This window comes from Rhododendron vialii, chromosome 2a (assembly GCF_030253575.1).
Source record: "Rhododendron vialii isolate Sample 1 chromosome 2a, ASM3025357v1".
NCBI classification, from domain to species: domain Eukaryota; kingdom Viridiplantae; phylum Streptophyta; class Magnoliopsida; order Ericales; family Ericaceae; genus Rhododendron; species Rhododendron vialii.
In genome coordinates, this window is record NC_080558.1 from 26,368,424 (window position 1) to 26,379,871 (window position 11,448).

The 11,448-nt window shown below is 34.8% G+C and overlaps 1 long non-coding RNA gene across 1 annotated transcript; it reads left to right on the forward strand.

The window, feature by feature from the left end:
* Nucleotides 1-10,168: 10,168 nt before the first annotated feature.
* Nucleotides 10,169-11,191, forward strand: LOC131316003 (uncharacterized). Its single transcript, XR_009196960.1, has 2 exons — nucleotides 10,169-10,260; nucleotides 10,704-11,191. It is a non-coding gene; the product is annotated as an uncharacterized LOC131316003 (long non-coding RNA).
* The last annotated feature ends 257 nt before the right edge of the window (nucleotides 11,192-11,448 follow it).

The following is an 11,448-nucleotide window of genomic DNA, read 5'->3' on the forward strand; positions in this document are numbered from 1 at the left end:
TTCTTCCTGAACCAAGTTCACCGACATTTTTTGCAATTAGACTTGGAAGTCCAACTCCAAGTTCTCTCATACAGTCAAAATCCAAGTCAAAAACCAAGTGTTCACAGTTATTGATGTTAGCTCAACAATTAATTGCTCAAGCCAGTCAAGAAGAAGAAGACAATTCATCCGAAGAATCAGCCACAGCAACATCTTGCAAAAACCCATATGGGTTTGCTTTTCAAGATGCTCAAGACCCATTTGCCTAAATGGCATAGTCAATTATTCAGCAGTCAATTATTACTTCTTGCCCATTTTCCACCGAAAGCACCAGTCAGCAGTCAATTATTGCTTTTGACTATCTACACCGAAAGCAGCAACAACAACCAATTATTTCCACTTTTGGTCCTACCAGCACCGAAAGCAGGGCTAGTCACCTACTTTAGTCATCATTTCTCCACCGAAAGGGGAAAAGTCACGTGATTGAATTATTTGTAATACTCAGGACCTTAGTCTATAAAAAGATCCAAGAGTAATGTAGTAAGGAGAGGCAATTAGAGGCAAATTAATTGCATACTTGCTCTCAAGAGTTAACCCAGAGATATTTTAGATACTCTTCTACAAAGTTATTAGAGTTCTGAATATACTCTTCTATCCCAGTTAATTGCTGAGTATCAATCTACTCCAGCTTCCTTTGTAAACCGGTAAACCATTCATGTACTGTTTTAATTCAGCAATTGAATTACAGTTCCAGTAATTACTTTTGTTCATACTTTGTTCATTTTCATACTAAGTTATTCTATACTCAACTATAGAGCTATCATATAATTGCACTATTCATCCGAATTACTATTCATTACTGTTCATAGTACTATTCACCCACGGATTTACTATTTATAATTGATTCCTTTTCAATTAAACGTTTTATTCAACTTTCAACTTTCAACTTTTGCTTTTACTATTGTTGATTAACTGATTGATTTCTTCAGTCACTTTTCTATAAATATCTCAGTCACCTCCTCCTTTGGGATCACCTCCCACTCTGTATCTCTCCCCTACTCTGATAATACCCATGTTTCTCTACTGTGTCTGTGCTTCCACCCCCATTTGGTATCAGAGCCAAGTAGGAAATTGTTGAAGAATTAAACACTGAGTAAACTGTAAGTTGATTTGTTCCTCTTGATCTTTCGTTTAGTTCTTTTATTCCTGCTGAATTTTCAATTGGTAGATTAATTCTAGTTACCTTCGGTCGAGCACCTTGCACTGGCCACCCACTTTGAGCCACCCTGTAGTAATCCGTAAAAGTCCCCGTGAGTAAGTCCCAGGTGGGCAGTTAGGGGTTGGGAAAAAACTTAGGGTATGTGTTCAGTAGGCTATGGGTATGTGTTAAGTGGGGTATGTCTTTATCATGGTAATTTAGGATTAAAATACTAAACGAGAAAACTTTAGGAGTAAATTACTAAAAGAAGAATCTTTAGGAATAAACACAATGAACAGATTATTCAAGTGTAGTTCTTCAGCCAGTTCTTCAATGGCTAATTTATCTGAGTTGTCGGACATAGTCAACCAAGAAGAACATGAGTATCAAGGTCTAGATACAGGATTAACTAATATTCCCAAAATTCCAGTAGAAGAAGCTCACAAATATAGATCACAAGTTAGTAAACCTAGTTACTCTACACAGCAAATTCTATTTGTTTTACACAAAGACTTTGAAATTAATTTTGCTAAACTATACAAAGAATTTAAGTCAAAAGAAAATAAACAAATAAGAAAAGACTATGCTAATAAATACTCACAATCTAGACAAGCAAAGATAATTACTCAATGGGATGATTTCATGAAAAATACAAGGACTGAAATTTACTTTTTCAATTACTTAAAAGATTTTTATAAAAAAGTCAACACCATTACAAAGACAAGATGGAAAAAAACAGATAACACCACTACAAATTCTAGTCATCCTCCCTTAGAACCCATTATTATTGATTACAAAAATACATCTATTACCGCATCTCCATTCAAATTACCTAGTGAAAGAATAGAATGCAAACAAATTGTTGAACAAATTAATTACACCAATCAATGTCTAAAAATCATAGGTAACCAATTAGATAAAATGGAAACCAAAATTGATGAAAGATCTTTTTCCAGTTTCCCATCCTCTAGTAAACAAATAGAAGCACCCCTTATACGTCTTCCAGAAAAAAGAGAAAAAATTAACATCAACCAGAATCAAAATATTCAAATGATTGATGAAATACTAACAAAATTAACCATTAAATCTGAACAAGAATCACCTCAAGTTTCTACGATCACAAAAAATTGTGACACTAGTACTTCTAGTCAAAAAGAACAAACTTCTTCTGATGAAGAAATCACACAACTCCAAAACCAGTTCTCCAGTCAAGGAATTAACCGTCTTATCAATCCCTCAACCAACCGTACCACTCTTACCAAAAATTGGTATTCTAGACCAACTCCTCCTGATTTACAATATGAAGAAAATAATCTATCCAATCAATTTTCTGTTTCTTCTAATAAATTATATGAATGAAATATTGATGGCTTGAGTGAACACCAAATATTAGAAAAACTAAACCACATGTCAATGACTGCTAACAGCTACTTAGGTAATACAGATCTTAATCAACTACAAATAGTTGATCTACTGACTTCTGGTTTCACTGGAATGTTAAAAGCATGGTGGGATAAATATCTCACTCATGAGTCACGAGAAGAAGTTAAACATGCTGTCCAACTAGATGAAAATGGTCTCCCAATTTTTGACAATAAAATTGGAATGGGAGCACCAGATGGAATAAATACTTTAATTTATACCATCATTAAACATTTTATTGGACAACCTAGTAATATTACTTCTAGAATACATGATCAACTCAGTAATTTGCATTGTCCAACATTAAGTGATTTTAGGTGGTACAAAGATGTTTTTACATCTAGAGTCATGCTTAGAGATGATTGTACAAAATCATTTTGGAAAGAAAAATTTATTAACGGACTTCCTAATTTATTTGCTCACAAAATAAGAGATGTTCTTAGTCAACCAACAGGCGTCATTGAATATGATAAATTAACATACGGTGACATTATTAGTACCATTCAAAAAGAAGGTCTAAGAATGTGCATTGATATGAAAATTAGTAAACAAGCCCAAAAAGATAAAAATAAAGCCAAGTATGAGTTAGGAAACTTTTGTGAACAATATGGTCTACCACCAATAGCACCATCACGAAGGAAACCCAAACACCATACTAAACCAACCTACAATAAGAAAAGTCACCGATACTCAAAAAATAGTAAACCCAAATCATCCAAAGAAAAATATTATGAAACACCCAAGAATCAAAAGAATAAAAAGAAGAATGATGACAAAAGTAACATTACGTGTTATAACTGTGGAAAAAAGGGACATTACAAAACTGAATGTAAAGTCCAAGCCAAAATTAGTCAACTTAACATATCTGATACTGATAAATAGCATATCTTGGAGATTTTCAGAATTGCAAATCTAAACAAATCTGAGGATGAAGAAGATATTAGTACATCTTCTGATTACCATTCCCTTAGTGAAAGTCCAAGTGAAGATCAAATTAAAATTGGCTGTACTGATAATTGTTGTAAGAAATTAAATGTACTTACTAAAGAATTACCAGAAGAAGAATTATTGATTGATCTAATTAGCAGAATAGATGATCCAGAATTAAAACAACAATATATTAAAAAACTCAAACAACTCTTGTTACAACAAGGGAAACAACCCCAGTACAATAAACCAACAGTAAGCCTCAATGCTACTATAGAACGTTTTAATAAAATTAATAAAGAAGTCACTCTGCATGATTTACAGCATGAAATAAATCTTATTAAAATAGAAATTACGAAGATTAAAAACCAACTTCCGACATTAGCACTAGCTAACAAATTCCTCAGAAAAAAGAAAGACAGTTCATCTTCTGAAGAAACCTTCGAAGATGATAGTCAAGACCAAAATCCCAACCAAAATCAAGATATTGACGACCCAAATAGTGATCAAGATATTGACCGCCCAAACATTAACCAAAATAGTCACAGATTAAATATAATCAATCAAATAAACATACAGAAATGGCATGCCCGTATTAAATTAATAATAGGAGATTATAAAATACAGGTCACTGCTCTCATTGATACAGGAGCAGATTTAAATTGTATTCAAGAAAGTTTGGTACCTATTAAATATTATCAAGAAACAACTGAACGATTAAGTTCTGCAAATGGAAGTAAAATGATAATTAAATACAAATTACCCGAAGTCAATATTTGCCAAAATAAAATTAGTTTCAAAACCTCATTTGTTTTAGTTAAAAATTTAACTGACAAAGTAATTTTAGGAATGCCCTTCATTTATTTACTCTATCCATTCACAGTCACTAGTAACCACATCACGTCTTTTGATCAACAAGTCAGTTTTGAATTTATATCAACACCAGACAAAAATGAATTAAGTCAATTACAAAATTGCTCTATTTATCCTACTAATGATTCATTTGATCATTTTACAGATGGCTCAAAGTCAACAGAAAACAATTCCCTTTGGGAAAATCCTACTGCCAGTATTCCCTGAAGGAGCCAGTACAAAATTTAGGAAGCTAAATTACTTAGACAGCATGGATGAGACCCAACAATGTCTTCTGGATAACCTCTGGAATACACGTGGGGATCAACGCAGATTATTAGACAGCTTAAATTGTTTAAGTATTTATTTTAATCAGCAAACTAGTGGAGTTGTTTTCCCTAGTTCTTTGGGTGGAGTTTCAATTAACCCATCCCTAGTCAGCACCAGTTCAACTACTAACCCCCCTTTTGCAAGTATTGTGAATCAATGGCTTGCAAATATTTTGATTTAAACTGCAGGTATTACCAGCAGTCCACTGAGAATAATCAGCTCAAAGCAGACCTCACTGCAATGAAGAATCAGTCAATTGAAGCCCAGAAGGCCTATTTTACCCCACTGGTAAAAGAAGTAAAAACCCTATCATCCCCACTGGATGGTAGTAAAGGTGTACATGTGCAGTCATCCCCACTGGATGATGGTGAAAGCGTAAGTGTATTTGAAACTTTTCAAGAAAAAGCTTTCAAAACCCTAGCTTTACCACAATCCCTATCTCTAATCCCCAAGTCACTACCATTAGATGTAGTCGGCCACATTCAACATCTAGCCAGACAAGATGGTCACCATTTTCAAGAATTTCTATTCAAAACCCTTGCTAACCTAGCCAGTCAACCAACCCCAGGATTATCAATCACTTGGGAAACTCACTATAATAAAAACCAAGACCGAGTCACTTGCCCAAAAATTAATCCTTTATGCTTAGAAATACCTTTAGAAAGATATGATTGTCCTTGCCAGTTAATATTCAGTATTCCCCAAGCCTGCATCCATATGCAACACTTCCAAGACCTTGTCATTCCATACAAAGGCCAAGACATTCAAATCAGCCCAATGACCCTACTAAACCATGGCTTTCTTAAGCAACTCATCTTTACTGACCCAGACCAAACTGACCGAGTCACTAGAAAGTTGGCCATATGTGTCAACAATGTCTTCAATAAACATAGGGCAATGAAATGCCAAGTCCTAATCTCTAGTAAAATGCCCGAATGGACAAACACAGGGAACGTGATATTAGCACAACATATCATGTATCTCTCTACTAATTGGCCCTTTAGTAGGATACATGCACCTATTGATCTTATTGAAGATGAATGCCCATGGCCATGTTCTGAACCCATTAGAGCTCAGATCAGACATCACAGGGCAAAGTCAATTGCAAGTAACCTTGGAAATGAGGATTATTTCCAAGAAGCCAGGTATCATTTAATTTGTGAAGATCTTATTCAAAAAATCAAATCCACTGATCCTCTTCAAGAAGTTCCATTTATTTTCTACACAAAGTTCCAAAACTTAGTCAAAGACTACAAGCTCTATTGGGATCACAATATGAACCCCCTGTCTGATGATGACCAAGAATCCAGCCCAGACATCAACAATGAAGACAATGGGCAAGATTATTGGGATAATCTAACAAATGAAGAGTTGCAGAATCTAGACAACATGATGGAATTCTAGTCAAAGGAAATAATCATTACTACTTTTGGTCCCCACTAGCACCGAAAGCAGCAACGGTCAAGCAGTCAATTATTGCTTTTTGACAATCTGCAAAAGCATCAGCAATCACTTATTTCTACTTTTGGTCCTACCTCACCGAAAGCAGGGCTAGTCACCTACTTTAGTCATCATTTCTCCACCGAAAGGGGAAAAGTCACATGCTAGTACTATTTGTAATACTCGGGACCTTAGTCTATAAAAGGATCCAAGAGTAATGTAGTAAGGGAGGCAATTAGAGGCAAATTAGTTGCATACTTGCTCTCAAGAGTTAACCCAGAGATATTTTAGATACTCTTCTACAAAGTTATTAGAGTTCTGAATATACTTTTCTATCCCAGTTAATTGCTGAGTATCAATCTACTCCAGCTTCCTTTGTAAACCGGTAACCCATTCATGTACTGTTTAAATTCAGCAATTGAATTACAGTTCCAGTAATTACATTTGGTTCATACTTTTGTTCATACTAAGTTATTCTATACTCAGTTATATAATTGCACTATTCATCCGAATTACTATTCATTACTGTTCATAGTACTATTCACCCACGGATTTACTATTTATAATTGATTCCTTTTCAATTAAACGTTTTATTCAACTTTCAACTTTTGCTTTTACTATTGTTGATTAACTGATTGATTTCTTCAGTCACTTTTCTATAAATATCTCAGTCACCTCCTCCTTTGGGATCACCTCCCACTCTGTATCTCTCCCCTACTCTGATAATACCCATGTTCCTCTACTGTGTCTGTGCTTCCGCCCCCATTTGGTATATATATATATATATATATATATATATATATATATATATATATATATATATATATATATATATATAAAAGTATGATTAAAGTAGGCTAGTATGCATGATACCTAGAAAAATCTAAGAAAGTTATTCTTGAAGAGTAATTAGGTTCAAGTCTAATATTTCTAGGCTTGCATGCATGACAAGTCTAGGAATACTACTTATGGAAGCAAAAATGATTATTTCCTTAGGTTGAAAAGGTTCAACTAGGGTTTGGAAGGGTTCATGTGGTTCAAGGATGGTTGAAAAGGTTCATCTAGGGTTAGGAGGATGTAACTAGGTTGAAATGGTAATTAGGTTTCTCCAACTAATTGGTTAGAAACTAACTTATACTTGCCAAGTAGGATTTCTGGCTAAGAAATAAAATTTTCAAGAATTTATTTTATTCACTAAGAAAATATACAAGTGCTCTTACAAGCATACTTGTCTTTAGAAAATGACTAGATCGTCCGGTGCAAAGTAGATTTAATTTTATAAGTCTTAAATTTAATTATGACGGATTATTAGAATTTAAAAAAGAAAGTTATAAAGCAATCCAAGATTTAATAAAAGAATTTTAAATATTTAAATGAAATTTTTAATTACTAAAAATTGGAGTTGTTACACCGCATTACCACCTTTTACGTTACGGGACTCCCCTACTCCAAATCCCAACTCATACACCTACACCATTAATCAATATGCAAGCTAATGACTCTCCCTTGTCCACATTCTTACGCGTGTCATCATACGATATGATACAAACATTGTTAACATGTCACAATCATCCACCACATACAATCACGCACATAAGGAACATTTCAAAATAACTTTAATCAAATAACTTACCTATCTTTCCTTAACAATGAAAGTCCAAAGGAACGAGGATAACTTAGATTAACCAAAAGAATTCAATTAACCATGCTTGAAAGAGGTTCGGAGGTGTCGAAAAGGTGCTAGAAGTGTTCGAGGTTCAACACAATCAACGAGGGATCAACAAAGTTCAAAAGTATTCGTTAGCTCTGGGTATCGATACCGAACACATTAGTGATGATACACAGAGCTGGGTATCGATACCACCATAAAGTGTGGTATCCATACCCAGAGGGTTACAACAAAGTTCAAAAGTATTTGTAAGCTCTGGGTATCGATACCACCATAAAGTGTGGTATCGATACCGAACACATTAGTGATGATACACAGAGCTGGGTATCGATACCACCATAAAGTGTGGTATCCATACCCAGAGGGTTACAACACGCGATTTACAGCTTTTTGACAGATTTCAACACAATGAAGGATGATGATCAAGCACCACTATTTACACCAAATCAACACTTAAACAGATAGAAGAGGAGAAGAAATCCCTAACTCAAACAATGACTGAAACCCATGCGATTCAAGCAAGCCTTAGCTCCAAGAACTCCGAAATCGACCAAGACCTTTCCTTCGAGCTTCACCCAACGAGATATGAGTCCGAGGTTATGCACAAGAGGTGAAATAAAGATGGCTCTTTGAGGTTTTTGGGTGGTTAAGAGAAGTTTTGAGAGAGAGAGAGAGAGAGAGAGAGAGAGAGATGAGATATTTTTATCTCCTACACACCCACCCATCTATATATACTAGCACAAGTATAAATCACACAAACACTTCCTCCACTAACAATTTCTTCACTTTAAACCCCAATTCAATTAACCACAATATTTTTCATATTTCCCTCAATTTCTAGCATTTATACAACTTTTCGATAATTGAAATTTATACGGGTCTTTACAAACGCCTAATTAAAATACCAATCTTCATATGAACAAGCCCTATATGGTCATTCCCTTTGTCGCATTTCTCCCCAATTTCTAATTTTCTAGGATATAACCTCTTCGACTTGATTGTGACAAGCGTCTAATTTCGCTTCACCAATCTTACCAACAGCTCAGGATTTGCACCTTCATAATCGATGCTAGATGTTTCACGACATTGCCCTCTACTCTATTGAAATCAATTTACTCCAATTCCGAATATTTCTAGATGAAATTGAGGACTCAACAACCATTCGAAATATTTTTTTTTTTGAGAGGTCTCACCTACAAGGATGATTTCTTCATAAAGCTATCTTACTTATCTTCTTCGCTTTTTGATCTTATAAGATTTAGGCAACACTACTTATAGCCATCCTTGTAGGTTTTTGCCATGTTTGATCCTAATTCCTGGCTTCAATTTCAAATGCAGAGGGTTTTTGGTTTTGCATATTAATTAGGTGATGATTTCCATTGGATAGGATTCTTTTTATTCTTAATCTTCTTATTTCCCGATGGACAAGATGCTCATTCGGATTAGTGTCTTAATCTTATAGCTCTGGAAGCTGCATGCTACTTTCCACTTTCAGCCTAGTTTCCCTCCTACCAATTGTTGTTAGCATAAGGATGAATTATGTTTTGGATGTTTTTGTAGCTAATGCTTACGGATTTCTACTGATGTTTCATGTGTTGGTTGGATAATTATTATGGGTTTTGGTATGTGAATCAAATTACGTAAATAGAAATGAAGGATAAATCCTATCATGCCACATTGGTGGTGAAATAAACAGCATTATAATCGATGATGTATGAGATCCTCCTATTTTATGTTACTACTAGTATAATACTCCCTCCATCCCAATTTATTTGTCCAATTGTCGAAATTCGTATCTTTCAAAAATATACTTATATCTTACATTTTATAATTTTTTTTTTATGATTTTGAAGATTTTATTTAGTAAAACTAATTGAGATCTACCAAACAAGATCCATATTGCCTATTAAAAACATTATGAATTGACTATTATAGTCAATTTTTTTGAGGTCAAACGCTTTCAAAAAGTTAAAAATGGGACAACAAAATCGGGATGGAGAGAGTAGTTTCGTCTTTAGTGGTTAGAATTGACTTTTCAAACATGGCAAGTGGGTCTTACTAAGCCAAAAAATTCTTGGGAAAATTATTGGCAGGAGGCATGGACCGAGATTAATCACCAATAGATGGTCTCCACTCTTGAAATTACCACTCTCATGACACAAGCAAAACTATTCACCAAGACATGGTAAGGCTATGTTAGTTTACATTTCTACCCCTACATATATATGTAACATTGAAGCCCTAAACCTCTCCATTTCAACGTTTTCCTTCTCTCTAAATCTCTCTTTCGTCTCTCTCAGGTGTTCTCTGCTCTCCTCTCTCTCCCTAATGTTCGTCCATTTGAGATGCTCCGAAGTCACCATGGAAATCGGCAAAATCCATTACGATATGTGTAAAATTGGAGTTTCAAGGGTTATTATGAAACCCGAGGCGCAATTTGAAGGTATAATTGTCCAGTGTATGAACACTACCTTATTTCTAGTTCTTCAATTAGGCTTCCGTATTTGCTATTGATTTTTGGTGTTGAAAAGAATTGGCAATTGTATGAACAAATCTGTGGGGGTTTTTTCTTTCTAGTTTTTTGGAGACTTGCGATTTAAAATTATAGACTATGGGTCTTTTTTTATGTATTGATAATGTGAGAGCAGTTGCAATTACTATAACTGTGAGGTAAATACGGTAGTGATAATCGTGGTGGAACCTCATATAGTCCAGATGAAATCTGTTTCGTTTTGGTAATTTTTTAGCTCCAGCTGAAAATTTGGGTATAAGATATGCTGGTTCTTGCACTTTATTAGATGCATGTTTGGTGATGTGGTTTTTAGCTCCCGCTGAAATTTTGGGTATACGATATTTGGATTTGTCATCTCTCTTCCTCATTAGCAGCTTCTTTGCAGAGCATGTTCATGGACTCAAAACTTAACAATATGCAGCATTTTGTTGGCACATTGGAGAAACTATGCAAAAAGGTATCACATGTACAAGGATAAAAATCCCTTGATCGTGGGCTGTTGAGCAAGATCATTTTTCAGGATGGTTCATCTCAGGAGACAATAGAGTTGCTATTGAGACACTTTCTCTTTAGGCCTACTACAATGGTATAACGATTTTTAGATATCAGGGGTGATTTTGTCTGTTATGATTGCAAGTCCTTCAAAAGTTTCCAGGACAGTGACCGTAGTTATGATCCTCCAGAGGATATGCCAATGTATTCTGTATTTAGATACTAGATCTCCTTCTCATGTAGTAGTAGTTTTTTGTTTCTGAAATTCTGTATAATGTCAAACAGAGTGAAATTTTTTAGAATTGTAGAGTAAAATCAGTTGACCTGTTGCAACTTTATAGATAGGAATGGCATAATCTTCTTTCTTTTCCTTTTTGGGTGTTCTTTGTCTTGTCCTTGTTCTGCTTGCATTTTAGGGCTTCTGGCAATTCTTTGTGCTTGCTGCTTGCTGCTAAATTACTTCACAACACTTGTGCCTGCTGTTTGCTGCTTTTGCTGCTACAATTTGGGCTGCTGAATAATCTTATTTGGAGCTTTGGATATGATGCAATTTCTTATGCTGAAATTTATTGCTGTAATTCTTGGAATCTACTGTTTGGAAACTACTTGAAGACTGTTACTTTCATG